Here is a 25,948-nt window from a genome sequence, read left to right as displayed (position 1 = left end):
TGGACATCGTCCCACCCGCTCTATGGATGTCCACATAAAAGCCAGCCATTATGCAAATTAGCTTAACATCCTTACAACACTTAATGCGCTGGATGAAAAACTCTGAAACATATCTCCCCTCCAGCACTTTACCAGTGACTTTGTCACAATTTATATATGTGTGTGTGTGTTACTCGTCCACTTCGTTTTTTTTATACGTGATGCTATTTTCCTATATATCCAGTTTCATGTATTTATTAAAGCTGTTTGTTTTACTTTTCAGAGTTCCATAAGTAGGTCACAAAGTAGCAGCAGGTGAGATCCTTATTCGCGTATATTTCCTACATCCTGAGGAAGTATCTAATAATAGTGACAGTAGAGAACTAAAGTTAAAGCTTAGAGACCTATTGAATGGTTTGTATCCACAAGAACTTGCTGAACTCGATGAACTTTGTCGAGCTTTTCTGATTTAATGATGTTTGTTTTCTGTTAGGTCTACTACACCTCGACCAATTGCCATTACTCCTCCATCCCAGACAGGTATGGAGCTTGCCAAATGTGTGTACTTAAAAATTCTTCCACTTTGGCCAGTTTTCTTATAATTTTGCACTGTGTAATGAGAAAAAAATATTTCACCTTTATAAGGCATTTTATTGACATGTACAGTACAGACCAAAAGTTTGGACACACCTTCTCATTTAAAGATTTTTCAGTATTTTTATGACTATGAAAATTGTACATTCAAACTGAAGGCATCAAAACTATGAATTAACACATGTGGAATTATATACTTAACAAAAAAGTGTGAAACAACTGAAAATATGTTTTATATTCTAGGTTCTTCAAAGTAGCCACCTTTTGCTTTGATGACTGCTTTGCACATTCTTGGTATTCTCTTGATGAGCTTCAAGAGGTAGTCACCGGAAATGGTTTTCACTTCACAGGTGTGCCCTGTCAGGTTTAATAAGTGGGATTTCTTTCTTGCCTTATAAATTGGGTTGGGACCATCAGTTGTGTTGTGCAGAAGTCTGGTGGATACACAGCTGATAGTCCTACTGAATAGACTGTTAGAATTTGTATTATGGCCATAAAAAAGCAGCTAAGTAAAGAAAAATAAGTGGCCATCATTACTTTAAGAAATGAAGGTCAGTCAGTCTGAAAAATTGGGAAAAATTTGAAAGTGTCCCCAAGTGCAGTTGCAAAAACCATCAAGCGCTACAAAGAAAATGGCTCACATGAGGACCGCCCTAGGAAAGGAAGACCAAGAGTCACCTCTGCTTCTGAGGATAAGTTTATCTGAATCACCAGCCTCAGAAATCGCAGGTTTACAGCAGCTCAGATTAGAGACCAGGTCAATACCACACAGAGTTCTAGCAGCAGACACATCTCTACAACAACTGTTAAGAGGAGACTTTGTGCAGCAGGTCTTCATGGTAAAATAGCTGCTAGGAAACCACTGCTAAGGACAGGCAACAAGCAGAAGAGACTTGTTTGGGCTAAAGAACACAAGGAATGGACATTAGACCAGTGGAAATCTGTGCTTTGGTCTGATGAGTCCAAATTTGAGATCTTTGGTTCCAACCACCGTGTCTTTGTGCGATGTAGAAAAAGTGAACGGATGGACTCTACATGCCTGGTTCCCACCGTGAAGCGTGGAGGAGGAGGTGTGATGGTGTGGGGGTGCTTTGCTGGTGACACTGTTGGGGATTTATTCAAAATTGAAGGCATACTGAACCAGCATGGCAACCACAGCATCTTGTAGCGGCATGCTATTCCACCCAGTTTGCGTTTAGTTGGACCATCATTTATTTTTCAACAGGACACTGCCCCCAAACACACCTCCAGGCTGTGTAAGGGCTATTTCACCAAGAAGGAGAGTGATGGGGTGCTACACCAGATGACCTGGTCTCCACAGTCACCAGACCTGAACCCAATCGAGATGGTTTGAGGTGAGCTGGACCGCAGAGTGAAGGCAAAAGGGTCAACAAGTGCTAAGCATCTTTGGGAACTCCTTCAAGATTGTTGGAAGACCACTTCCGTTGACTACCTCTTGAAGCTCATCAAGAGAATGCCAAGAGTGTGCAAAGCAGTCATCAAACCAAAAGGTGGCTACTTTGAAGAACCTAGAATATAAGACATATTTTCAGTTGTTTCACACTTTTTTGTTAAGTACATAATTCCACATGTGTTTATTCATAGTTTTGATGCCTTCAGTGTGAATTTACAATTTTCATAGTCATGAACATACAGAAAAATCTTTAAATGAGAAGGTGTGTCCAAACTTTTGGTCTGTACTGTATGTTTGGCCACAAAGAACATTGCAAATTTTAAGTATAAAAAATAATTTAATTAAAAAGTTGATTTTCTGTTTTAAATAAATTGTATTACAGATTTTACATTGTTCCTGAATTTTAGATACATTTTTGTCACAGGGATGCTGAGACAGAGTGGGGGCAGAAGATTGCAGTGTTTGGTTACATGTGCATCTGGGTTGGTTAGAACTGCTTCACATTCCTATTTAGAATTGAGAGTCCTCAGTGGTTGATACCTTTTAATGGATAACTGAAAAGATGGTAACAAATTGCAAGCCTTTCAATTAGCCATTTAAAAGTATCAACCACTGAGGACTCTCAATTAGTGGTGAGCGAGTGTACTCGTTGCTCGGGTTTTCCCAAGCACGCTCGGGTGACCTCCGAGTATTTATGACTGCTCGGAGATTTAGTTTTCATCCCAGCAGCTGAATGATTTACAGCTAGGAGTCTGCTTGATTACATGTGGGGATTTCCTAGCAACCAGGCAACCCCCACATGTACACAGCCTAGCTAGTAGCTGTAAGTCATTCAGCTGCCGTAATGAAAACTAAATCTCCGAGCAGTCATAAATACTTGGAGGTCACCGAGCGTGCTCGGAAAAACCCGAGCAACGAGTATTTTTCTATCTACTGGCTAAGATATATATCTTTCCGGTATCACCTTCCTATTTGAAGTTCACGTTTTCCTTGTTTTGTTCTTGCAGTGGTTGAACAGTTTAGTTTGTCTCCTGGAGCCCTCAATCCTGAGTTGTCTCAGCTGTTCTGAGTTCATCACTTCCCTATGGTTTAACCCGTTAATGACTGCTGATACACCTTTTAACAGCGGTCATTAAGGGTACTTATTCCCCAGTGCCGCTGTTTAACAGCGCTGAGTAATAAGAGAATAGTAGTATCAGACCCGACCGGTTTTGCGACCGATTGGGGCTGATTAACTCCTTAAATACCGCAGCATTTAAGTTGTTACAAGGGGGTCACCCCCGCGATGAGATGATTCGTGGGTCCCAATGGTTAACATGGTACCCAAGCTATAGTGGCTTGTGAGATCCAGCAATAAGCTGGCTCTAACAGGCTGAGTCAGTGAGTGCTAGTGAGACACTGACTGCTCTCATGCCCTGCTATACATCAGTACAGCAGTGTATGAAATCATATTATTCAAAAAAACGGAACAGCACAAATCTTCTACTTATCTCTGGGTGCAAATCCTCCAGGCAACCTGTCCACTGGTTATCCCTTAGTCCATAAAATTTCAAAAAAGAAGGCAGCACTCCATTTTCTTAGTAAATGTGCAGGATTTAATCCGACCCACATGTCTGGGCAACGTTTCGGCTCCAAATGAGCCTTTCTAAAGCAGTGGATACAACACCTTAGTGCATATATATAGGTTTTAAAACCATCCTTAATTGCAGCCATTTTGCATTGTACTTTAGTGATCACAAATGGCTGCAATTAAGGATGGTTTTAAAACCTATATATATGCACTAAGGTGTTGTATCCACTGCTTGAGAAAGGCTCATTTGGAGCCGAAACGTTGCCCAGACATGTGGGTCTGATTAAATCCTGCACATTTACTAAGAAAATGGAGTGCTGCCTTCTTTTTTGAAATTTTAAAGTGTATGAAATCAGTGATCAAAGTGATCAGTGATCAAAGTAAAAATTATACATGTCCCACAGTGAAAAAGTGTAAAAAGTAAGATACAATATGTTAAAGAACACACATAAAATATGTAAAAAAAAATCACTCCACGCCTATGGGAGTGGAGAGAGGTGTACAGGTCCTTCTCAAAAAATTAGCATATAGTGTTAAATTTCATTATTTACCATAATGTAATGATTACAATTAAACTTTCATATATTATAGATTCATTATCCACCAACTGAAATTTGTCAGGTCTTTTATTGTTTTAATACTGATGATTTTGGCATACAACTCCTGATAACCCAAAAAACCTGTCTCAATAAATTAGCATATTTCACCCATCCAATCAAATAAAAGTGTTTTTTAATAACAAACAAAAAAACCATCAAATAATAATGTTCAGTTATGCACTCAATACTTGGTCGGGAATCCTTTGGCAGAAATGACTGCTTCAATGCGGCGTGGCATGGAGGCAATCAGCCTGTGACACTGCTGAGATGTTATGGAGGCCCAGGATGCTTCAATAGCGGCCTTAAGCTCATCCAGAGTGTTGGGTCTTGCGTCTCTCAACTTTCTCTTCACAATATCCCACAGATTCTCTATGGGGTTCAGGTCAGGAGAGTTGGCAGGCCAATTGAGCACAGTAATACCATGGTCAGTAAACCATTTACCAGTGGTTTTGGCACTGTGAGCAGGTGCCAGGTCGTGCTGAAAAATGAAATCTTCATCTCCATAAAGCATTTCAGCCGATGGAAGCATGAAGTGCTCCAAAATCTCCTGATAGCTAGCTGCATTGACCCTGCCCTTGATGAAACACAGTGGACCAACACCAGCAGCTGACATGGCACCCCACACCATCACTGACTGTGGGTACTTGACACTGGACTTCAGGCATTTTGGCATTTCCTTCTCCCCAGTCTTCCTCCAGACTCTGGCACCTTGATTTCCGAATGACATGCAAAATTTGCTTTCATCAGAAAAAAGTACTTGGGACCACTTAGCAACAGTCCAGTGCTGCTTCTCTGTAGCCCATTTCGGCACCTGTAGCCCATTTCCTGCACACGCCTGTGCACGGTGGCTCTGGATGTTTCCACACCAGACTCAGTCCACTGCTTCCTCAGGTTCCCCAAGGTCTGGAATCGGTCCTTCTCCACAATCTTCCTCAGGGTCCGGTCTCCTCTTCTCGTTGTACAGCGTTTTCTGCCACATTGTTTCCTTCCAACAGACTTACCATTGAGGTGCCTTGATACAGCACTCTGGGAACAGCCTATTTGTTGAGAAATTTCTTTCTGGGTCTTACCCTCTTGCTTGAGGTTGTCAATGATGGCCTTCTTGACATCTGTCAGGTCGCTAGTCTTACCCATGATGGGGGTTTTGAGTAATGAACCAGGCAGGGAGTTTATAAAAGCCTCAGGTATCTTTTGCATGTGTTTAGAGTTAATTAGTTGATTCAGAAGATTAGGGTAATAGGTCGTTTAGAGAACCTTTTCTTGATATGCTAATTTATTGAGACAGGTTTTTTGGGTTATCAGGAGTTGTATGCCAAAATCATCAGTATTAAAACAATAAAAGACGTGACAAATTTCAGTTGGTGGATAATGAATCTATAATATATGAAAGTTTAATTGTAATCATTACATTATGGTAAATAATGAAATTTAACACTATATGCTAATTTTTTGAGAAGGACCTGTATATTCATTACCTTAATGAGCGGGGATCATTCGGCTGGAAGAGCTGCTGGCACTGGAAGGAGATGCAGCGAGGGGGCGCAGGGAAGGTAAGTATGATGGGCGCTGAAAGCCAGCTGCTGCGGCTGTAACGGTGTGCGCTATAATAGAAATGAATATTCATTGCCAGCGCAATGAATATTCAATTCTCTTTAGCAGCGGGCACAGTAACAGCCGCAGCCGCTGGCTCCTGCCTCTGTGACCCGCTGCTCCGCCGCTCCCTCTCCCCGCCGTATTTCTGGGACAATGACTCGTGTATAAGTTGAGGGGGGTGTTTTCAGCAGAAAAAAATGTGTTGAAAAACTTTGCTTATACACGAGTATATACGGTAAATTCCCCCAAACTATGATTCAGACAAAACCCCAACAGAACCACTAACTTATGAGGCAGATGGAGTCACTTTGGACTGGTCTGTGTTCCAGCGGTGTCCCATCATTTCAGGCATATTTTTAGCACACAAGTGTGGTCAATCACAGATCTGTGCAGGCCTAAAAAGATGGAGACTGCAGGAGCAGATGTCAAATGGAGTATGAATTGTCTCCATCTGCTTCATGGTGGGTGGTTTCCTCGGGGGTTTCATCTATATCGCATTTTTGTGGGATTTACAGGGAAACCCCCACGTAAGTGCTAATCGTAAAACACAAGAATATGATCCCAGCCTTATTCTAGAAGCAATCAAATAATATTATATACACCAAAATGTTACCAATAAAACCCCTAATTTATCCTGCACAAAACCACTCAGGTCTGTCATCTGTCACTGGAACTATAGAGGGATGCCACATTACTGGTAGAACAAAGACTCTGGAAGAGCGACATGGCTCCTGACCCCTCAAATAAAATCCAGTGACTTCTGCACTCCCAAATCCAAATGCCCCCTCCCGAGACCCACTGTGCCTATGGTGTAAGCGCAGAGAGCGCAGGATAAATGTGCACCGAGCCTTACTGCAATCTTTGGGAGGTAGAATGAAAAAAATCAACAGCATGTGAAGAATTGTTTTTATTTATTTTTTAAGCCGTTTGTCGTGCAGTGTAAGTGATTAGGCAACTTTATTCTTTGGGTCGGTGCAATTACAGCAATACCAGATTTATATTGGTTTTTATGTTTGGCTGCTGTCACACACTAAAAGACTCTTTATGTCAAAAACTAGTTTTTGCATCATAATATTTAGATAGCTATAATTTTTCCATATTTCTGCTGACTGCTGAGTCATGTAATGGCTTGATTTTTTGCGGGACAAGTTTTTATTTTTATTGGTACCATTTTCGAGCACATGACATTTTTTGATCACTTTCTGTTCTTATTTTTGAAAAACAGAATGAACAAAAACCAGCAATTCAGGAATTGCTTTATGAGGTTTTTTTATATCGTTCCCTGTGTGGTAAAATTGGTAAAGCCACTTTATTTTTCGGGTCAGCACGATTACAGCAATAAATAATTTATATAGTTTATGTTTTAGCGCTTTTACACAATAAAAACTATTTTAGATGAAAAATGATTATTTTTGCATCAATTAATTCTATAAACAAATTCTATAGGCTGAACTGGATGGACAAATGTCTTTTTTCGGCCTTACTAACTATGTTACTATGTTACTAATTTATATAGTTGTTTTTATGTTTTGCCGCTTTTACACAATAAAAACTATTTTATATGAAAAATGATTATTTTTGCATCAATTAATTCTATAACCAATTTATATAGCTGTTTTTATGTTTTGGCGCTTTTACACAATAAAAACTATTTTATATGAAAAATCATTATTTTTGCATCAATTAATTCTAAGAGCTATCATTTTTTTTTATTTTTCTGCTGATGGAGCCGTACAGTTGCTTGTGTTTTTCAGGACAAGCTGACATTTTCAGCGATACTATTTTTATTTACATTCGTCCTTTTGATCGTGTTTTATTGCAATTGTATAGAGCAGGCCCTTACGAAAGCGGCGATACCAAATATGTGTGCTTTTATGGTTTATTTTTTTAATTTATTTTTAATGTATTTTACTCACTTATATAGCGCCAATAATTCCACAGCGCTTTACAAACATTAATTACACTATCTCCATTGGGGCTCACAATCTAGAATCCCTATCAGTATGTCTTTGGAATGTGGGAGGAAACTGGAGTACCTGGAGGAAACACTCACGTAAACACAGGGAGAACATACAAACTCCTTGCAGATGTGTATAAATTTGTAATATCGATTAAATTGTAGTTCAGTTGTGCAGTGACCCATTGCTGTCAGAGCCGACATTTATTTCATGTGTAAATTCCCATCATGTGATGTGAGTCGAAGTGCAGCGCAAACTGCGCATACCCGAAAAAGAAGCTTACAGCGCAGACGCCGGGGACGTTAATGAAGGTAGAGGAGGCAGCGCCTGGTGCATGGAGGGGCTAAGTGGTGGCTGGCGGTGTTTGTGTCCAGGGGAAAAGACGTGCCCCCCGGACAGACTAAAGGTATGGCAGGCAAATTGTAAAAAGTAATATTGCAGCGTTGGAAGGGACCCCCAAAATAAGAGCCACCTTCACAGAATGCAGCATTAGTGCTGCACAAAGTGACTCTTTTAGTTAAAAACGCCAGGGGGGGTGACAGACCCTTTAATCCCAATACCAGTTAGCCAAAACATACAAATTTCCGAAATATGCTTAACATAGACCACTACAATATAGATATATAAATGTATGGAGAATAGGATTGCAATTGTAACAAAATACATATATATAGGCGATGGAACTATCTTCCACAGTAGCTTCATGAGTCGGAATAGGAAGGCCATATATAATCCCAGGCAGCACCAGGAGAGTACACAAGGAGACGTACAGCACTCACACAGGACATAGGGTACAATATGGAGTAAGTCCTAAAATAATTAAAAGATGATTAATTAAAGATATATATAAAAGAAATAAAACCACACGTGTATGCAAGAACACATGTAAGGAACACATCAGAATAGCGATCACAAAAAGGGTCACAAAAATAGGGCAAAGCCAAGGTTTTCGTTAAGACCTTGTGGCTGTAGCGTTTGCAAGGTCCAGATCCACCTAGATTACAACTGGGCAAGACGTTGAGACAATTTGCCTGCACAAATTCCAATATCCAGTACATCGATACCTCTGACCCGTAAAGATTTGCTATTGCATTTGTGGAACAATTTGAAATGGCGCGGTAATGTCTTCAGTGTGGATGTGTCCGTGTGGTCAACTGTGGCCTGTATACCAAGCACATGTTCCTTCACACAAACTTTGAGTTGGCGTGAGGTGAGACCGACATAAATAAAATCACATGGATATGTTGCATAATAAATTATATATCGAGAGGTACATGTGATTTTTTTTATCTTATAACTCCTAGATCCGCTAGAACATGTAAAGGACTCACACTGATCGATGTTGGGGCATGCTACACAGTGACCACAAGGAGCACCTCCACACCTGGGGCCAAAATTATCCAAAAAGGTGGTCCTCGGTTCCCCCACATAGTGGCTGCGAGTAAGATGGTCACATAGATTTTTGGCACGCCTAATGGAAATAGCAGGTATATCAGATATTATTTTTGCGATGGTAAGATCTATTTTGAGTATTGGCCATGATTTTTGTAAGGCCACCTGTTATGACCTGGTGGTCAGGACAATAATGGACCTGGTGGTTAAGAGCACACGGAATGACCTGATTACTGATAATATAGGACGAGCTCTGGGATGTGGGAACTCTGCTGACCGCAATCCCTAATCCTATCAACCACACTAGAAATAGCCGTGGATTGCTCCTAACGCTCCCTATGCAACTCGGCACAGCCTAAGGAACTAGCTAGCCCTAAAGATAGAAAAATAAAGCCTACCTTGCCTCAGAGAAATTCCCCAAAGGAAAAGGCAGCCCCCCACATATAATGACTGTGAGTAAAGATGAAAATACAAAACAGAGATGAAATAGATTAAGCAAAGTGAGGCCCGACTTACTGAACAGACTGAGGATAGGAAAGGTAACTTTGCGGTCAGCACAAAAACCTACAAAAAGACCACGCAGAGGGCGCAAAAAGACCCTCCGCACCGACTCACGGTGCGGAGGCGCTCCCTCTGCGTCCCAGAGCTTCCAGCAAGCAAGACAACAATCAAAATAGCAAGCTGGACAGAAAAATAGCAAACCAGAGAAAAACAAGCAGTCACTTAGCTTCTGCTGGGAAGACAGGTCACAAGAACGATCCAGGAGTGAACTAGACCAATACTGGAACATTGACAGGTGGCATGGAGCAAAGATCTAAGTGGAGTTAAATAGAGCAGCCAGCTAACGAATTAACCTCGTCACCTTTGGAAGGAAACTCAGAAACACCCACAGCCACCAGAGAAAGTCCATGGACAGAACCAGCCGAAGTACCATCCATGACCACAGGAGGGAGCCCGACAACAGAATTCACAACAGCCACCCGTACAAATGCGAACTGAGAATGATAGTTTGTAATGAACCTAACTTGGTTATTGGTTCTGATATTCACACTGTTTTTGTATAATAAAGTACTATGGGGGAATGTCTTGCCCTGTTGTAAGCTTTATTAATTATGCGCCAACTATAGCTGCGTTCATAAAAATGTATTTTAAGTTCCTCGGCTTGTTTAAGTTCCTCGTAATCAAAGTTGGTCGAACAAATCCAATGGAAGCGGTCAAATTGACCAGTGGGAACTGATTTTATCATACGTCCAGGATGTCAGAAGGAGGCATGTAGTAGCATATTAGTAGAAGTAGGCTTCCTATATATGTCTGTTTGAATCTCACCTTTGGGATCTCTCCTTATTGTGACATCGAGAAATTCAATGCTGTCTGAGTCACATTCAAAGGTGAGGTCAATGTTAAGATCATTACTGTTCAAGCCAGTCATAAATTCTTGGAGTGATGTAACTGGACTCTGCCAGATCAAGAGGATATCGTCGATGTACCGTGTCCAAAAGGGGACGCGAACCATCAATGCCAGTTGATCCAACAGGAAGAGGTCCCACTTCCACAGCCCCATTAACAGATTGGCATAGGATGGTGCAGCTTCCATGGCTGTTCCCTGGAGCTGTAGGAAAAAGGGCCCCATAAAAACGAAAATTCTAGTAGTTCCTGTATGAGATCCCTCATCCCGGGAAACAAACTTGAGGTACAGTGGGGCAAAAAAGTATTTAGTCAGTCAGCAATAGTGCAAGTTCCACCACTTAAAAAGATGAGAGGCATCTGTAATTTACATCATAGGTAGACCTCAACTATGGGAGACAAACTGAGAAAAAAAAATCCAGAAAATCACATTGTCTGTTTTTTTAACATTTTATTTGCATATTATGGTGGAAAATAAGTATTTGGTCAGAAACAAAATTTCATCTCAATACTTTGTAATATATCCTTTGTTGGCAATGACAGAGGTCAAACGTTTTCTGTAAGTCTTCACAAGGTTGCCACACACTGTTGTTGGTATGTTGGCCCATTCCTCCATGCAGATCTCCTCTAGAGCAGTGATGTTTTTGGCTTTTCGCTTGGCAACACGGACTTTCAACTCCCTCCAAAGGTTTTCTATAGGGTTGAGATCTGGAGACTGGCTAGGCCACTCCAGGACCTTGAAATGCTTCTTACGAAGCCACTCCTTCGTTGCACTCAAAATCTCACGATACATGGCCCCATTCATTCTTTCATGTACCGGATCAGTCGTCCTGGCCCCTTTGCAGAGAAACAGCCCCAAAGCATGATGTTTCCACCACCATGCTTTACAGTAGGTATGGTGTTTGATGGATGCAACTCAGTATTCTTTTTCCTCCAAACACGACAAGTTGTGTTTCTACCAAACAGTTCCAGTTTGGTTTCATCAGACCATAGGACATTCTCCCAAAACTCCTCTGGATCATCCAAATGCTCTCTAGCAAACTTCAAACGGGCCTGGACATGTACTGGCTTAAAGGGACTCTGTCACCTGAATTTGGCGGGACTGGTTTTGGGTCATATAGGCGGAGTTTTCAGGTGTTTGATTCACCTTTCCTTACCCGCTGGCTGCATGCTGGCTGCAATATTGGATTGAAGTTCATTCTCTGTCCTCCGTAGTACATGCCTGCACAAGCGGGTAAGGATAGGGTGAATCAAACAGCCGAAAACTCCGCCCATATGACCCAAAACCAGACCCGCCAAATTCAGGTGACAGGTTCCCTTTAAGCAGCGAGACACGTCTGGCACTGCAGGATCTGAGTCCATGGTGGCGTAGTGTGTTACTTATGGTAGGCCTTGTTACATTGGTCCCAGCTCTCTGCAGTTCATTCACTAGGTCCCCCCGCGTGGTTCTGGGATTTTTGCTCACCGTTCTTGTGATCATTCTGACCCCACGGGGTGGGATTTTGCTTGGAGCCCCAGATCGAGGGAGATTATCAGTGGTCTTGTATGTCTTCCATTTTCTAATTATTGCTCCCACTGTTGATTTCTTCACTCCAAGCTGGTTGGCTATTGCAGATTCAGTCTTCCCAGCCTGGTGCAGGGCTACAATTTTGTTTCTGGTGTCCTTTGACAGCTCTTTGGTCTTCACCATAGTGGAGTTTGGAGTCAGACTGTTTGAGGGTGTGCACAGGTGTCTTTTTATACTGATAACAAGTTTAAACAGGTGCCATTACTACAGGTAATGAGTGGAGGAAAGAGGAGACTCTTAAAGACGAAGTTACAGGTCTGTGAGAGCCAGAAATCTTGATTGTTTGTTTCTGACCAAATTCTTATTTTCCACCATAATATGCAAATAAATTGTTAAAAAAACAGACAATGTGATTTTCTGGATTTTTTTTCTCAGTTTGTCTCCCATAGTTGAGGTCTACCTATGATGTAAATTACAGACGCCTCTCATCTTTTTAAGTGGTGGAACTTGCACTATTGCTGACTGCCTAAATACTTTTTTGCCCCACTGTATGTAAGAAATACCGTGCGGCCCTCAGGCCATCACAATGTGTTATGGTGGTGTAGTGGGACTCAACGTCCGCCATCACCAACATAGTATCTGAGTCCAGGAACAAGCAATCAACTTTTCGAAGGGTTCACCCATGTCCATCAAAAAGGATGGCAGGTTCTCAACTAATAGCTGTAAATAAAAATCCATACATCAATTAATGTGCTCCAAATAGTTCCCCCTACCCGAAATGATGGGGCATCCTGGTGGTATCTTATAATTTTGTTATGGATTTTAGTGAGAAGGAACAGCGTCGAGATGGTAGGTTCTGCAGCAGTTAGTGCTGAAGCCATGTCTCTAGTAATGAAACCATTCTCAATGGCCCGATTCAGAATGGCCTCAAGTTGAGCATTTTTTGTATGACAGAAAAACGACTGGCACATCCAAATTAGTGTGAATAGGTGCATACCAGGAGCAGCTACCTCCATATATAATATACAAAAAAAAGGTTGCACTCTATCGTGCCAAAACACGTCAAATATGAAATACATGAAATATGAATAGCAATATGGCTTTTTGAACATTAGGAAAAAAATTTTGAGACACTTAGCACAGAATTTGGCCAAATAGTGTGAGCCCATCAACCATCGTCAAGGTGGTCTCATTAAACTGATGGGTACCTGACCTCCCTGTCCAAATGTGAAAACTTACCGAAGGCTAATGTCTGTATGCTTGGGTGAATATGGACACCTCTCTCAGCAAAGCCTACATATGGGTTGGCCGGAACCAAGTGTGATTAGATGTAATTAAAAACCCGATGGTGAAGGGAGGAGTGCTCAGTCAGTAAGCTAACATAGAAATGACAGAAAAACGACTGGCACATCCAAACTAGTGTGAATAGGTGCTACCGCCATATATAATATACAAAAACCACCTTGACGATGGTTGATGGGCTCACACTATTCGGCCAAATTCTGTGCTAAGCGTCTAAAAAATGTTTTCCTAATGTTCAAAAAGCCATTTTGCTATTCATATTTCATGTATTTCATATTTGACGTGTTTTGGCACGATAGAGTGCAACCTTTTTTTGTATATTATATATGGAGGTAGCTGCTCCTGGTATGCACCTATTCACACTAGTTTGGATGTGCCAGTCGTTTTTCTGTCATTTCTATGTTAGCTGTTGTGAATTCCGTTCTTGGGCTCCCTCCGGTGGTTGTAAATGGCACTTTTGTGAATTCTGCCCTTGGGCTCCCTCTGGTGGTTTTGAGTGGAACTGCTGCTCTTTGGGTTTAGCTTTAGCAGCTGCTTTCACTAATCGTCTCTCCTGGCTCTGCTATTTAACCTTGCTCTAGTCTTCAGCCTATGCCACTTGTCAATGTTCTCTGGCTGGATTCACATCTCTGCTTGGATTCTCCTGGTTTCCTGACCAGTTCTGCAAAGATAAGTTCTGGCTTTGCTCATTTCAGTCCACATGTTGTGGACTTATTGTTCTGTGCATTCTATTTTTGTCCAGCTTGTCATTATGGATTTTTTCTGTTAGCTGGAAGCTCTGGGAAGCAGATTTACCCTCCACACCTTTAGTCAGGTGTGGAGATTTTGTAAACTCTGTGTGGATTGTTTTGTAGTTTTTATACTGACCGCACAGTATCCTTTCCTGTCCTATCTATCAAGCTAGACTGGCCTCCTATGCTAAAATCTGATTTCATCTCTGGGTATGTTATTTTCCCCTCCTCTCACCGTCAATATTTGTGGGGGGCTATCTTTCCTTTGGGGATTTTCTCTGAGGCAAGATAGGTTTCCTGTTTCCATCTTTAGGGGAAGTTAGATCTTAGGCTGTGCCGAGGGGTCTAGGGAGCGTCAGGTACCCCCCACGGCTATTTCTAGTTGCGCTGCTAGGTTCAGGGTCTGCGGTCAGTACAGATACCACTTCCTTCAGAGCTTGTCTCATGTTGTTCCTAAACCACCAGATCATAACAGTTAGCTTACTGTTGCTTCCTCGGTGTTCTGGCTACCGGGATCCTGCGCCTCAGGAGGCAGCCTGTGTAGGGCAGAACTCCTCCTGGTATCCACTCCTTTGCTATGACTTCTTCACCCTCTCTACAATACAGTTCTCTTGTTGTGTCCTTTCTTAGAAACTGCCGCACTTAGGGCAGGCGCAGCTCCGTGTCCCTCTGTCTCAGCCTCTGACAGGATCCCACCTCTGTCAGGGACCAACTACCTGAGCAAAGCTCAGCCAGCAACTAACTAACTTCCTCCCCAGGCAACCAGTTTTACCTAAGTGTGAAGAGTGCCCCAATAAATAGGAGCATAGCTCCCCCTGGTGGCCTGGAGTACAAAATGTGTTGCATGTTTGTGTTACCTGGATTCGGTTGTCATTCTTTGCCTCCAAACGTAACATCACTCCCCCCTAAAGGGAAATGACGTTACTGCAACGACCAGGACCCTGGGGCGCTGCATATGTTTAAGGCCATGTTCACACGTTGAGTGTTTGGTCAGTATTTCAAATCAGCATATGTAAGCCAAAACCAGGAGGGTGGGAAATACAGAAGTAGTGACGTGTTTCTCAGGGTATGTGCACACGCCACGGATTTTGCTGTGGATCTGCAGAAGTTTTCCATGCGTTGTACAGTACCATGTAAACGTATGGAAAACAAAATCCGCAGTACGCATGCTGTGGAAAATACCGTGCGGAAACGCTGCGTTGTATTTTCTGCAGCATGTCAATTCATTGTGCGGATTCCGCAGTGTTTTACACCTGCTCCATAATAGGAATCTGCAGGGGTAAAAACGCTGTTGAAAACCGCACAAAAAACCGCGGTAATTCCACGATAAATCCGCTGTAAATCTGCAGGTAAAACGCAGGGCGTTTTACTAGCAGATTTTTAAGAATCTGCGTGGAAAAATCCGCAACAGATTCCGCAACGTGTGCACATAGCCTCATTGTTCCACTGCTGTTTCTGCATTACAAATACTGACCTAATAGTTTAATTCACCAAAACCACTTAAAAAATTGCAGTGAAAAATGCTGTTGCAATATCTGCAGCGTTTTTATTCTTTCATTGCTTTCTACGGGTGAAAACACACTGAAAGAAGTGACACGCTACAGATTTAAAAAATGCTACACTTCTGAAATCCAGTCAGAAAAAAAACAAGCGCATGCAGGAGATTTCGGAAATCTGCTATGTTTTGCTGGCACTTTGAAAAGCAGCTTTTGTCTATGTTCATATGCAGAATTTTTGCAGCTCTTTCTTCTGCAAATAAGAAGTTTACAGCATTTTACAGCACAAGCAAAAACTGAGATTTTCAGAAATCTCCTGAACACCCTTTTTATTTTCCCCTGACTGAATTTCACAACTGCAGCGTTTTTTAAATCTGCAGCATGTCACTTCTTTCAGCAATTTTTTTCACACGTAGAAAGCAATGAAATAGTTTTAAAAATGCTGCAAATGTTGCAACGTTGTTTTTCGCTGCGTTTTTTGTGAATAGCACTAACTTTATTAAACATGTACTGTAGACAAAATGCATACTGTAAAAAACAAACAGCAAAAGCTCTAAGGGTATGTGTCCACAATCAGAAAACGCTGCAGGTCGGCGCTTTGTACTTGTGCAGCTTCCAACCCGCAGCGGCCACATGTTACAGTATAGTGGATGAGATTTCAAGAAATTCCATCTCTACTATGCGTGTACCATCACCTGCACCTCACCCGCAGAAACGGACATGGGGTGCGTCTGTCCAGGCTGCAGCATGTCAATTTATATGGCGTAGATGTGAGTCTCTGCAAGAGAAATCTCACCCCTGCAATGTATAGGACGCAGGGATTCTGCACAGATCAATGAACACATGCGGAATCACCTGTGTTCAAAAGATGGCAGCACTTTGGACACAGCACATGCCCGAGACATCCAAAGGGCTGCCATTTCCAGATACCCTGCACATACCCTAAAAAATGGGTGTTTTGAAAGCAGTGTTTTTACTGCCAAGAGAGCAGGCTTTGGCTGCAAAAAAAAGATGCACCAAAAACGCCAATTCCTATGCACACCTGTACTATATGTGTATAGTTTACCCTTATTGTTTCGTGTGGGAATTGATTTATTTCTATATAATAAACACCCTGATTCAGCAGACAATATTTCTGTCTTGTGTCATCCAGACAGTAGTGATAGCAGGTCGCCCTGTCAGATTACAAGCAGTGATTTAGTGACTGTGGTCAGAGCCTATGCTGATGGCTGCTGTATGTGACTGTGAAACCTGATCCTTCAGCAAACAGCACAGAGCTCCAGGACCACATGAGTAAATCACAGCATTGAGGGTGTCTCTAGGGGGGTTTGGGAGAGACATTCCAGAACAACAGAGCAATGCACAGCATTATTCACTACTGTACACCCTCTGGGCACTTCATACAGGGGCTGCAGAGGCAGGGGGCCCCCTTTCTAGGTGGGGGCCCCAGGCATCTGCCTGGTCTGCCTGTGCCCTGGGCCAACCCATAGGTAGGCTTTGCTGAGAGAGGTGTCTGCAGCGCCCCAGAGATCTGGTCGTTGCAGTATGACACTCTGCCACTAAGGGGAGTGATGGTATGTCTGATGGCACTGAAGGAATTCTACTGACCAGGTATCACCAGCACACATTACACTTCACACTCCGGCCACTAGGGGGAGAAAAAGGCTTTATTTATTGGGCCACTCCTCACACTGGTAAAACTAGTGGTTGGATAGGAAGTTAGTCAGAAGCTGACTGGGTTGGATTCAGGCAACATCCCGTGGCAGGGGGTGTTGCAGGGAGAAGACACAGGGGGGTCCCTGTCAGGCGTGGGAACCTGGCAGGTGCCTAGCGAACAGAGCAGAACGTATGGGAACCGCGCCTGCACACCCCGCGGCGGTATCCTAAGAGAGAGACACGAAGGGAAGGATATTGTGGAACAGTGAGAAACGAGATCAAGCACAAAGGAGAACCAGTAGGAGTCATGCCGTGAGACCGAGGCAACATCCTATTGCGGCGCGTAGCCGGTGGCCGGAACACCGCGGGAGTAACTGACTCTAGGCCTTACTTCGAACTCCGCAGGACAGTTAATTATAGGTTGGCTGTCTACCTTAAATTTCCTACGAAGACATAGGGGCAACGCGTGGAGAGGGGCGTCTCTAAGGTCCCGGAAGAGCTCCGAGCCTTCCCGTCATACGGGTGCGTCCTAGCCATAACATACTGGGGGACGAGAAACTAGTAACATCTGGAACAAGCGAGAGAGAATTAGAAAGAACGAACGAGAACAGCAGTTGTGAGGACTATTCCGAATGCTCAGCAGGGTAGCACTACAACACACAGGCGCTAGTGGTAGGCACTGATTTCCACCTGCAAAGGGAACTCTGGAAGTGCCCATCTGACTGGCCGGTCTCAGATAGCCCTGTTAAGCGTGCTCTGGATTAAGGATCCTGAAGTCTTCAGTAAAGAGGTAAAGAGACTGCAACCTTGTGTCCTCGTTATTAACTGCACCTCACACCATCACCATCCACCTTACTGGGAAGCCCTGGGGACATACTTCACCTGTGGGAAGGTATACCATCCAGCTGCCATTCCATCACCCCAGCGGACCCCACAGCAGCGTCGATCACCCTGACCGAACACCACAGGTGGCGTCACGAAACCTTGACAGACTCCCATCACCTTTCATTGGACGCCCCTTAGCAGGGTACCGGACCGGGTCTAGCCACCGTGACAGCCTCAGAACCGAATCAGAGAGGCCCGGTACCGAGAACTCGTGGCCCTGTGTCTGGGGGCGCTCCATGTCCATATTCACCTAAGCATACAGACATTAGCCTTCGGTGAGTGTTCACATTTGAACAGGGAGGTCAGGTACCCATCAGTTTAATGAGACCACCTTAATGATGGTTGATGGGCTCACACTATTTGGCCAAATTCTGTGCTAAGCGTCTCAAAAAATGTTTCCTAATGTTCAAAAAGCCATTTTGCTATTCATATTTCATATACTCCACACAAAACTCACAAAAACTATCATAAGCTTGTGGCCGAGAGAAAAATATTATATCTCTCCCAATATTTTTGCCCGAATCTATGGGACAATATAGGATACTCCACAATATATATAGAACAAGAGAACGGAGTATATAAATCCCACTACTCATATTTAAAAAATACGTTTTTATTTGTCAACAATAATATCAAAAAGTTACATCCATAACACAAATACATATATCAAAGGGTAAGGTGAGGAGGAAACAAATGGTAAGTGGCGAAGCAGGAAAGAAGTTTATTACATCCCTGAAGCTGCTGACATAAAGTCTATAGTTTAAGAACTCATATGACAAGTATCATAGACCTCCATGGTTTCATCATTATTTAACCCCTTTACCCCCAAGGGTGGTTTGCACGTTAATGACCGGGCCAATTTTTACAATTCTGACCACTGTCCCTTTATGAGGTTATAACTCTGGAACGCTTCAACGGATCCCAGTGATTCTGACACTGTTTTCTCATGAGATATTGTACTTCATGATAGTGGTAAAAATTCTTTGATAGTACCTGCGTTTATTTGTGAAAAAAACTGAAATTTGGCGAAAATTATGAAAATTTCGCAATTTTCCAACTTTGAATTTGTATGCAATTAAATCACAGAAATATGTCACACAAAATACTTAATAAGTAATATTACCCACATGTCTACTTTACATCAGCACAACTTTGGAACCAAATTTTTTTTTTTTTAGGGAGTTATAAGGGTTAAAAGTTGACCAGCAATTTCTCATTTTTACAACACCATTTTTTTTTTAGGGACCACATCTCATTTGAAGTCATTTTGAGGGGTCTATATGATAGAAAATACCCAAGTGTGACACCATTCTAAAAACTGCACCCCTCATGGTGCTCAAAACCATATTCAAGAAGTTTATTAACCCTTCTGGTGCTTCACAGGAATTTTTGGAATGTTTAAATAAAAATGAACATTTAACTTTTTTTCACAAAAAATTTACTTCAGCTCCAATTTGTTTTATTTTACCAAGGGTAACAGGAGAAAATGGACCCCAAAAGTTGTTGTACAATTTGTCCTGAGTACACCGATACCCCATATGTGGGGGTAAACCACTGTTTGGGCACATGACAGAGCTCGGAAGCGAAGGAGCGTCATTTGACTTTTCAATGCAAAATTGACTGGAATCGAGATGGGACACCATGTTGCGTTTGGAGAGCCACTGATATGCCTAAACATTGAAACCCCCCACAAGTGACACCATTTTGGAAAGTAGACCCCCTAAGGAACTTATCTAGAGGTGTGGTGAGCACTTTGACCCACCAAGTGCTTCACAGAAGTTTATAATGCAGAATCGTAAAAATAAAAAATCATATTTTTTCACAAAAATTATCTTTTCGCCCCCAATTTTTTATTTTCCCAAGGGTAAGATAAGAAATTGGACCCCAAAAGTTGTTGTACAATTTGTCCTGAGTACGCTGATACCCCATATGTGGGGGTAAACCACTGTTTGGGCGCATGGGAGAGCTCGGAAGGGAAGGAGCGCCGTTTGACTTTTCAATGCAAAATTGACAGGAATTGAGATGGGACGCCATGTTGCGTTTGGAGAGCTGTTGTGAATTCTGTTGTCAAGCTCCCTCCTGTGGTCATGAATGGTACTTCGGCTGGTTCTGTCCATGGGCTTCCTCTGGTGGTTGTGAGTGGGGCTGTGGCTTCTGAGTTTCCTTCCACAGGTGACAAGGTTAATTCGTTATCTGGCTGCTCTATTTAACTCCACCTAGATCTTTGCTCCTTGCCACCTGTCAATGTTCCAGTATTGGTCTAGTTCGCTCCTGGATCGTTCTTGTGACCTGTCTTCCCAGCAGAAGCTAAGTTCCTGCTTGTTTTTCTCTGGTTTGCTATTTTTCTGTCCAGCTTGCTATTTTAATTTCTGTCTTGCTTGCTGGAAGCTCTGGGACGCAGAGGGAGCGCCTCCGCACCGTGAGTCGGTGCGGAGGGTCTTTTTGCGCCCTCTGCGTGGTCTTTTTGTAGTTTTTGTGCTGACCGCAAAGTTACCTTTCCTATCCTCTGTCTGTTCAGTAAGTCGGGCCTCTCTTCGCTATATCTATTTCATCTCTGTGTTTGTAATTTTCATCTTAACTCACAGTCATTATATGTGGAGGGCTGCCTTTTCCTTTGGGGATTTTCTCTGAGGCAAGGTAGGCTTTATTTTTCTATCTTTAGGGCTAGCTAGTTTCTTAGGCTGTGACGAGTTGCCTAGGGAGCGTTAGGAGCAATCCACCGCTATTTCTAGTGTGTGTGATAGGATTAGGGATTGCGGTCAGCAGAGTTCCCACGTCCCAGAGCTTGTCCTGTATTATTAGTAACTATCAGGTCATTCCGTGTGCTCTTAACCACCAGGTCCATTATTGTCCTGACCACCAGGTCATAACAGAGAGCCACTGATGTGCATAAACATTGAAACCTCCCACAAGTGACACCATTTTGGAAAGTAGACCCCCTAAGGAACTTATCTAGAGGTGTGGTGAGCACTTTGACCCACCAAGTGCTTCACAGAAGTTTATAATGCAGAGCCATAAAAATAAAACAAAAAATTTTTCCCACAAAAATTATTTTTTTAGCCCCCAGTTTTGTATTTTCCCGAGGATAACAGGAGAAATTGGACCCCAAAATTTGTTTCCCAATTTGTCCTGAGTGCGATTATACACAATATGTGGGGGGAACCACTGTTTGGGCGCATGGGAGGGCTCAGAAGGGAAGGAGCGCCATTTGGAATGCAGACTTAGCTGGAATGGTCTGCAGGTGTCACATTGCGTTTGCAGAGCCCCTAATGTACCTAAACAGTAGAAACCCCCCACAAGTGACACCATTTTGGAAAGTAGACCCCGTAAGGAACTTATCTAGATGTGTGGTGAGCGCTTTGACCCACCAAGGGCTTCACAGAAGTTTATAATGCAGAGTCGTAAAAATAAAACAAAAATTTTTTCCCACAAAAATTATTTTTTAGCCCCCAGTTTTGTATTTTCCCGAGGGTAACAGGAGAAATTGGACCCCAAAATTTGTTGTCCAATTTGTCCTGAGTGCGCTGATACCCCATAAGTGGGGGGGAACCACTGTTTGGGCGCACGGGAGGGCTCGGAAGGGAAGGAGCTCCATTTGGAATGCAGACTTAGCTGGAATGGTCTGCAGGTGTCACATTGCGTTTGCAGAGCCCCTAATGTACCTAAACAGTAGAAACCCCCCACAAGTGACACCATTTTGGAAAGTAGACCCCCAAAGGAACTTATCTAGATGTGTGGGGAGCGCTTTGACCCACCAAGGGCTTCACAGAAGTTTATAATGCAGAGCCATAAAAATAAAACAAAACTTTTTTCCCTCAAAAATTATTTTTTAGCCCCCAGTTTTGTATTTTCCTGAGGGTAAGAGGAGAAATTCGACCCCAAAAGTTGTTGTCCAATTTGTCCTGAGTACGCTGATACCCCATATGTGGGGGGAACTACCGTTTGGGCGCATGGGAGGGCTCGGAAGGGAAGGAGTGCCATTTGGAATGCAGACTTAGATGGAATAGTCTGCAGGCGTTACATTGCATTTTCAGAGCCCCTAATGTACCTAAACAGTAGAAACCCCCCACAAGTGACCCCATATTGGAAACTAGACCCCCCAGGGAACTCATCTAGATGTGTTGTGAGAACTTTGAACCCCCAAGTGTTTCACTACAGTTTATAACGCAGAGCCGTGAAAATAAAAAAACTTTTTTTTTCCCACAAAAATTATTTTTTAGCCTCCAGTTTTGTATTTTCCCAAAGGTAACAGGAGAAATTGGACCCCAAAAGTTGTTGTCCTATTTGTCCTGAGTACGCTGATACCCCATATGTTGTGGTAAACCCCTGTTTGGGCGCACGGGAGAGCTCGGAAGGGAAGGAGCACTGTTTTACTTTTTCAACGCAGAATTGGCTGGAATTGAGATCGGACGCCATGTCGTGTTTGGAGAGCCCCTGATGTGCCTAAACAGTGGAAACCCCCCAATTATAACTGAAACCCTAATCCAAACACACCCCTAACCCTAATTCCAACAGTAACCCTAACCACACCTCTAACCCTGACACACCCCTAACCCTAATCCCAACCCTATTTCCAACTGTAAATGTAATCTAAACCCTAACCCTAACTTTAGCCCCAACCCTAACTGTAGCCCCAACCCTAGCCCCAACCCTAGCCCTAACCCTAACTCAAACCCTAGCCCTAACCCTAGCCCTAACCCTAGCCCTAACCCTAGCCCTAGCCCTAACCCTAGCCCTAACCCTAGCCCTAACCCCAGCCCTAGCCCTAGCCCTAGCCCTAATGAGAAAATGGAAATAAATACATTTTTTAAATTTTTCCCTAACTAAGGGGGTGATGAAGGGGGGTTTGATTTACTTTTATAGCGAGTTTTTTAGCGGATTTTTATGATTGGCAGCCGTCACACACTGAAAGACGCTTTTTATTGCAAAAAATATTTTTTGCGTTACCACATTTTGAGAGCTATAATTTTTTCATATTTTGGTCCACAGAGTCATGTGAGGTCTTGTTTTTTTGCGGGACGAGTTGACGTTTTTATTGGTAACATTTTCGGTCACGTGACATTTTTTGATCGCTTTTTATTCCGATTTTTGTGAGGAAGAATGACCAAAAACCAGCTATTCATGAATTTCTTTTGGGGGAGGCGTTTATACCGTTCTGCGTTTGGTAAAATTGATAAAGCAGTTTTATTCTTCGGGTCAGTATGATTACAGCATCACCTCATTTATATATTTTTTTTATGTTTTGGCGCTTTTATACAATAAAAACTATTTTACAGAAAAAATAATTATTTTTGCATCGTTTTATTCTCAGGACTATAACTTTTTTATTTTTTTGCTGATGATGCTGTATGGCAGCTCGTTTTTTGCGGGACAAGATGACGTTTTCAGCGGTACCATGGTTATTTATATCTGTCTTTTTGATCGCGTGTTATTGTTTCGCGTATAGCTTCTTCGTAGGGGAGAAGTAGCTACGAAGAAGCTATACGCGAAACGCGCGTCGGGTTCCTCGGGTTCTGAGCCACACAGCCAGGTTATGTATTGCCTCTACCTTTAATCTCTCCTGTATAGTTAGCACTTTGCACTTATGCACTAATCAGTCAGCTGGTTGCTCTGGCTAATATTTAAAGCAAATCCCCTTTATATACATGAAAACTCTTTATTACTTGGCACTTTATTGATTGCCTTTTTGCACAACTCTACGTTCCCATTATGGATTAATTGAGTGGCTACATAATGTAGTTTCCATTAGGACTCCCTATATAGTAGTAGAGCTTTATTGTCTATTAGCACGTTGCACTTATGCATTAACTATTTAGCTGCTTACATATGGGGCCTTTTTTGATTACTATTTCGTTATCATGGATATATATTTGAAGTGCATTTATTATTTCTTATATGGAAACATTTTCCTTTGTCACTTGGCACTTTATTATTATTAGCCTTTTTGCGCAATAATTTTTACTTGTTGTCTATTAAGGACTAGCTAATTATATATTCATTTTGTGCGTATTTTTGTGCAGTTATTGGGTCATACTGTAGTGCAGCTTTATACTCTGTTCCTTGGTTTGGGTATATATTATGTATTACTTTCTTATTGATGAATTATTTAACAATAATTAAAATAAAAAATTCCCTTACCTTGGAATAGAATATTGTGATTGTTGGAGTGGATTAAATACGTAATTTTTACTATTTATGTATTTTTAACATTTTGAGTGCAATACTCTGTGGTTTCTGTGGCTCTCTTTGTGTTGTTCCCCTTATTATTATTTATTATTATTATATTTTTTGTATTGTATGTTTATATGTAATAAACTTATGTTTTAATTTTCTACTTTGGCATTGCTTCCGTTTTTTGTTGTAGGTTTTGTTTGAATTGGAAGTGCCTCTATTAGGCCAGTATATTTTGGTTAAACCTATTCACACTAGTTTGGATGTGCCAGTCATGTTTCTGTCATTTCTATGTTAGCTTACTGACTGAGCACTCCTCCCTTCACCATCTGGTTTTTAATTACATCTAATCACACTTGGTTCCGGCCAACCCATATGTAGGCTTTGCTGAGAGAGGTGTCCATATTCACCCAAGCATACAGACATTAGCCTTCGGTGTGTGTTCACATTTGGACAGGGAGGTCAAGTACCCATCAGTTTAATGAGACCACCTTGACGATGGTTGATGGGCTCACACTATTTGGCCAAATTCTGTGCTAAGCGTCTCAAAAACTTTTTCCTAATGTTCAAAAAGCCATTTTGCTATTTCTATTTCATGTATTTCATATTTGACGTGTTTTGGCACGATAGAGTGCAAGCTTTTTTTGTAGAGCTTTTTTTGTATGTCATTTTTCTATAACAGATGGTATTGTTAAGTTGGCGAAATGCCTCCTTCTCATACATTGTTTTGGGCCGAATACTGTTGCTCCCCACCATGTTTGCCGGCTTCAGCACTACATAAGGCAGATTTTGCAGAGTCCGTAGAAGCATCTGCTCCTCCCTTGTTAGGTTGTCAAGATGTATATGATGGGGAATTTGTGGAAGATCTTTAGTGACAACCTGGACAAACAGATCGATATTGGTGCATGTGGAAAGGGGGGGACTTTTTTGGAGTGCGGGCGAATGGAGGGAGGTATCTTACCTCCTTCGTGCGTGCTATGTTCGATGGACAGATCTTCCAACATCCTCAGTGCAGTTAGTTCTTCCTCTGTGGGGAATAACTTGTGTAAATCATCATTACTGTATAGAAATGACACTTGAACAGCAATGATCTCGCAAACATGTGAAGGTCCTTGACAGCCGTGAAGGTGTAAAAACCTGAAGTCGGAGAGAAAGACAGACCCTTACCGAGTAGGGAGAGATCAACGGTAGAGAGGGTATGGTGACTTAAATTGATAACCTTGTTGTCTTTCCTCTTGCGATCAGGTGAATGAGAATTCTGTGGTCTATAAGGGAGAAAGATGTAGTCATGTGATTTATTACTGATTGCTCCTGACCATGTGGTCATAGATGTAGATGAAGCATCAGACCAATCGCTAAGAGAAGAGAATAATGTATTGGAAGGAATATGTTGTGTACGTTGAGAAGTTACTATCTTAGGTTGGTAATCGCTTACATCTCTTATTAAATTTAGAAAGTTGTGATTCATGGATTTTCTTGACAATATTATCAATGGTTTTTCCAGATCGGTATCAAGGGTCTGTATTCTCTCAGAGGAACATCTGGCAAGAAGATCTGTCTGGGCAGCATCAATGACTTTATCAAGCTCTCCGATATTATCAGTGTTCAGGTTAATCAAAAGTTGCATAAGAGTGAGAGAACAACTGCTACATGCCTCCTCCCAATCGGCAATAAATTGTAATCTTCAATAGGAAACG

The 25,948-nt window shown here is 42.2% G+C and overlaps 1 long non-coding RNA gene across 1 annotated transcript in view; it reads left to right on the top strand.

The window, feature by feature from the left end:
* Positions 1 to 25,948, top strand: part of LOC138657810 (uncharacterized) — a 438,853-nt gene that overhangs the window by 220,713 nt on the left and 192,192 nt on the right. The window contains exons 4-5 of the long non-coding RNA XR_011317198.1: positions 263 to 294; positions 473 to 519. This is a non-coding gene — a long non-coding RNA (uncharacterized lncRNA). The remainder of the gene's footprint in view (positions 1 to 262; positions 295 to 472; positions 520 to 25,948) is intronic.

The sequence above is a fragment of the Ranitomeya imitator genome, chromosome 1, assembly GCF_032444005.1.
Source record: "Ranitomeya imitator isolate aRanImi1 chromosome 1, aRanImi1.pri, whole genome shotgun sequence".
In the NCBI taxonomy this organism is placed as follows: domain Eukaryota; kingdom Metazoa; phylum Chordata; class Amphibia; order Anura; family Dendrobatidae; genus Ranitomeya; species Ranitomeya imitator.
Note: the sequence above shows the minus strand (reverse complement) of the source record. Positions and strands in the feature narration are given on the sequence as shown.